Source organism: Solanum pennellii, chromosome 5 (assembly GCF_001406875.1).
Source record: "Solanum pennellii chromosome 5, SPENNV200".
Lineage (NCBI taxonomy): Eukaryota > Viridiplantae > Streptophyta > Magnoliopsida > Solanales > Solanaceae > Solanum > Solanum pennellii.
In genome coordinates this window covers 60,529,789-60,535,235 of record NC_028641.1, presented here as the reverse complement: position 1 = coordinate 60,535,235, position 5,447 = coordinate 60,529,789, and the positions used below count along the sequence as shown (strand labels likewise).

At 31.4% G+C, this 5,447-nt stretch overlaps 1 pseudogene; it reads left to right on the top strand.

Moving 5' to 3' along the window:
• The first annotated feature begins 1,235 nt into the window (after window positions 1-1,235).
• Window positions 1,236-3,374, top strand: LOC107020731 (annotated as a pseudogene).
• Window positions 3,375-5,447: the final 2,073 nt, after the last annotated feature.

Genomic DNA, 5,447 nt, shown 5'->3' with positions numbered 1-5,447 from the left:
CATATACATCTGATAACTCCAGTGTTTTATAAATCTGAATATGATGTATCATATACATTCATATAATTCAAGCGTCTTATACATATATGTAATTGGTATACGTGAATGAAATTCATGTACAATATATTTGTTACTTACTTATGTATCATATGCATTTTCACGACGTGTTTAATATCATATCATTACAATATCGTCATGTATTTACTGAATTTACACATTATCTTAAATATATCCCTCTACATTACAACAAATTTTTGATATTAGACAAGTACAATTTTATATTTTGTTTTTTGTATAAACAGGGCATGAATTATATTATAAAAAAAAATACCAGCACATCCATTGAGGTTTGGAGCGACGTTCAATTTTGATTTTGTGAATAAAATTAAATTGTCAATAAAGGATGAAGGCGTTGAAATGTTCAAGAAAACAATTTTTGGACCATATTTAGACATTCCAAAATATAATTTCCAGGGTCAGATTACTAAGTGTTTGTTGTTGTTGGAGGTGCAACATGAAAACAAAGATGTATTGCATGTTCGTCATGCTAATGGGAATGTACTGGTGTTTGGTATGAAGGAATTTACCATTGTAACTAGCCTTAAATGCAAAGGAAATGTTAAGAATTTTTCATATCCTAATTCCACTGCGAGCCGATTATAACCAAGAGTCGATTGATACAACGTTTTGCAATGGGTAATTGGGAGACCACACATGAATCTGTGGAAATGGCAATATTATACTTCATCAATACTTTCATGTTATGCTATCTTGGTGAGACCTTCATACGTACAGAAGAATTCCTAATGGTCGAAGATGGTAGGTATGAAATGTATCCTTGGGGTCAGATTGCATTCAATAAGCTAATTACATCACTCAGGCAAGACTTCAACCAAAGCAAACAGATGTATCGCTTATTTGGTATGCCTTATGCACTCAACGTATGGATTTACGAATGTACATCTAGTCTAAGTCCAGACTTTGCTGTTAAAGTAGCGAATGGTATTCCTAGGATATGTAATTGGACAGTGGTGGCTGAAAAGCAAAAATATGAAAAGTTCATGTCTAGCATTTTCTCCGAGGTAACATTAATTTTATATTATCTTTTAATAGTTTATCAATAAGCTTTATAAATTTTTGTTGTAAATAACAGTTTTTTTATGATACATAATATTGTTATAACATTCAACCATTTTAATTGCAGAATGCTTGTTCAAACATTGTACCAACGCCAGATGAGGTGGAAGCCCTTGATTTACCTGATATTTAAGAGGTCAAGAGAAATGAACTATCCACGCCACCAGTTGTTGCAAAAAAAGTGCAAACTAAAGATAAGTCAGGTTTTGAGGATTTCTCAACAAGCACTCCTGGTCATTTATTGAGAAGATCCTCACGTGTATCTGATACATCATCTCCACCACCACCCAAGAGGAGAAAGAATATTGATACACATAAAACAAAGGGTTCGAAACCTTTGTCAAAGCAGTTAAGGCCGCCATTAAATCAGTCATTCTTAATGCCAGCTGAAGAACCTACCCCGCCTGCTAATGTATCTTCTGTCCATGTATCTTCACAAGTCCCAAAAGATAAGTCTGTATATCCTGATATTGAAGAACTGAAACAACATATGAAGGAATATGTAAGTAACGATATTAATTTTTTTAATGTTAATTCATAAATATAAAACTGAATGTGTAATTTTTTTAATAGGTTGTCAGTAAATTTGAGTATCTTGTGAATTTGATAAAGGCAAATCACATTGAGGTGATGAATTCTAAGAATAGGGAGGATGGCCAACAACCAAAGGTAATGTATTGTGTATGTGTATTTTCGTTGTGTGTTATAATTTTCATACGTCATTATGTTACAAACTGATTTAATGAAGTAGATGGGCGGCAAGTCTACACCGCACATGGTTGAAGTTTCTGATGAAGAAGACAATGATGGACACCAAGCAACCTCTCCGATACAAATGGAATTTGTCAATAATTATCAAAACATTGGTGTTGTTGATTTTGATGTTGACAATCAGGTTTACTTTACTTTATTAATTGTGTATATAGAATTATATAATTTATCATTAACTTATTTTTCTTTAAAAATAAAGACTGAAGATACATTGAAGAATCATCAAGTAATGAAGGACGTTTCGGAACTTCGATCCCCAAATGCAAATAGTCATCATACTGATGAAACATGTGAACACAGTAAGGTAATTTTAGCAGAGTAATTTGATTATTAGTATTCATCCACTTTTAAGTGATATATGAAAATGTGCCAGTATGATACGTTTAAGTTTAATTATATTATTATGATACATTGCAGTTTTATTTGATCATTATGATACATTGCAGTTTAATTGAATTAATATGATACATGTTTTTACTGTTCACATATGTAGTTTTTTTTTTCAAGTTCCTGTGTATGATACTATACTTTTTTATTTAGTGTGTACGTTATACAGTCCATTGCAAGATACATAGCTATGTTACTACTTAAATTTGTTTATGTCCTATATACAATTCGTAGTTTGATGTTATCTGTCCTTGATACATTAACAATCCTTTTGTGTATAATTATTTGTTGTTTAAGGTATCATAGATTGATCAGTACATTTTATATTCAGGATGCTCCATCAGCACAAATGCCTCATCATTTATTTGAAGGAACAATGAACGAAGAAGTTTCATATAATTTTCAACACAATACCAATCAGTCTGTGCCAGATACTGTTATATTTGATACATCGGTAATTTATTCTGCATGTATCGTATCAATATCATATGTCTATCAAACTATTTTTAATTATCAGTGTAAACCATATAAGATTCTACACCATCTGGTTCAATATCTCTAGATACACGAGAAGCCATGAATACACTTATTGCTGATCTAGGAAGTCTACCTATTCATGCAAATCAACAGGAGTTAACCGACAATCAAAGTTTACTTTCGGTCGGTCAATTACCGATTGATATTCCAATCACAGATATTGTTGTCCGAAGCGAAATAAATACTCCTCATGCACGTATCCCGATGCCTTTGAGAAACTGCAAATCCCCTTATTTAACTTCATTTGGGTAAAGTGAAAAAGGAAAAGCGGTCATGACTGATGTAATTCGTCCAAATTTTCCATTTTAAGGATGTGAGATCACAAACCAAGCCCCTTTCGTATCTGATTGATGAGTTTATTGAGTGGGTTACTACAGGGCTTCTTAAAGCTCATTCAAAAAAGTAAGTTTTATATTATTGTACTGAATCTGTTCAATTTTCAAATTGCAACTATTGCTACACTTTTGAATAAGCTTAATATTATAGGAAACCATCAGAGGATAAATACAAATCAAGAGCATCTTCATTGGATTTTGAAATGATGGATTTGTCGTTGCATATCCGTCAAATAAGAATTGGTTTTATGCCATGTCTCAGCCTAAAAACTGTTGGACTGATCAGGTAATTCGATATGTAAATGCATAATATACTTTTATAATAATGTATATGATACATTGAGTAAATATGTTATATATACATATCAAAATCATATATCACTTTCAGTGTCTAGTATTTTATTTTCATTAAATGTTTTTCAAATGTATAATTATGTTTATATTTTTTTGTAGCACATCGATGTTATTTTTTACTACCTTCGTAAAAAGTCAAAACTTCAAAGCATGGATCAATACAGATACACAACAGTCAATGTTTGTTCAGCGCACATATCAACAATACCCATGATAGGTATTATAACAATGAGGCTGATGATGATATTAGTACCCAAGAACACCTTGATCGTGCAAGAGTTGTATCAGTACATGAGAGGTCAATAATCAACGTCATGAAAGGTTTTTCAATACCAGCTGGATTACCATGGCATCTGGTGGACGATGTTTATATTCCAATTAGTTATGATGAAAATTTTCATTGGGTGTTAGCTGTTGTTGAATTGAATAAGAGGTTGATACGCGTGTAAGACTCTTCTTTGGGCACAAGAAAACTTGTATATTCCGAGGAGATAAAAAAGTTGTCAAGGATGCTACCTTCTTACATCATTGACAGTGGTTTCTTTGAAAACACTGAGCGGACAAACTGGTCAGTTCTTGATGCATACAAGGACAAACAAATGGGTCTACTTTTAGAGTCACATATTCCTTTCAACATTGAATACGCTTAAGGTATCATGCAACAAGAAGACGATAGCCTGTAAGTATTTAAATTCTGGTCTACAATATATGTGTAAGTTATTTTATAAATTTATATTATGTATTTTGTTGTAGGGACTGCGGGTTATACGTAGCTACATTTGCAGAGTTTTTGAGTGACCAACTTGTTATACCACCTGATACTGATGGCCATCTTGCAAATTACCTACTCAATAGATATGCGACATTGTTATGGAGATACGGCAGCGACAAGGTCAATGGTGGATACATAAGTGAGAATGACGATCCACCAAAGCCTAAGGGTCAATTCACAACACCAACTGAAGATGATATCGTTAATATAGATTAGTAATTAGTAGGGACAGCATGAACAAGTTTTTATGTTGTTTTGTGTCGAAGACAATTATCTTTTGTGTTTATCTAAAAGCTTATTGGTATTACAATAGTTTGTTAGCTATTAACATTATGTATTTTCAAGGTATTGTTTTAGACACAGTTGTTGCTTTATAACGTTAAGGTACAAAATTTTTATTGTTTGAGTTTAAGTATTTTTGAAAGTTAATTTACAAAATGACATATATGATACTTATGTTCTAATGTGTATGATACATTATTGTTTGAGTTTAAGTATTTTTAAACTTTCACTTACAAAATGATGTTTATGATACATAAGTTGTAATGGATACATATACAAATTGCAGTTATATATTAGCCACTTGAATTATATGAATGTATATGATACATCATATACATAATCAAACTAACCACAAATTACTATTACATTGAAACGCACCACTGTTGAATATAATATATCAAAATTATAACTCATAAGGCAGTATACACGAAACATACAGTAAACACTTGAACAAGTCAAGTTTTGAGACACTTGAATAACTCATAAGGCAGTATACACAAAACATATAACATCTTTTCAATTATATGAATGTATATGATACATCATATACATAAACAAACTAATCACAAATTACTATTACATTGAAACGCACCATTGTTGAATATAATATATTAAAATTATAACTCATAAGGCAGTATACACGAAACATATAGTAAACACTTGAACAAGTCAAGTTTTGGGACACTTGAATAACTCATAAGGCAGTATACATGAAACATATAACAAACTCATCTTTTCAATTATATGAATATATATGATACACATATACATAAACAAACTCATCTGGAATTACTGTTACATTGAAACGCACCACTGTTGAATCTATTTATTTATCAAATTTGGAGTTTAAGTTTTGCACAAAATTACCAGCA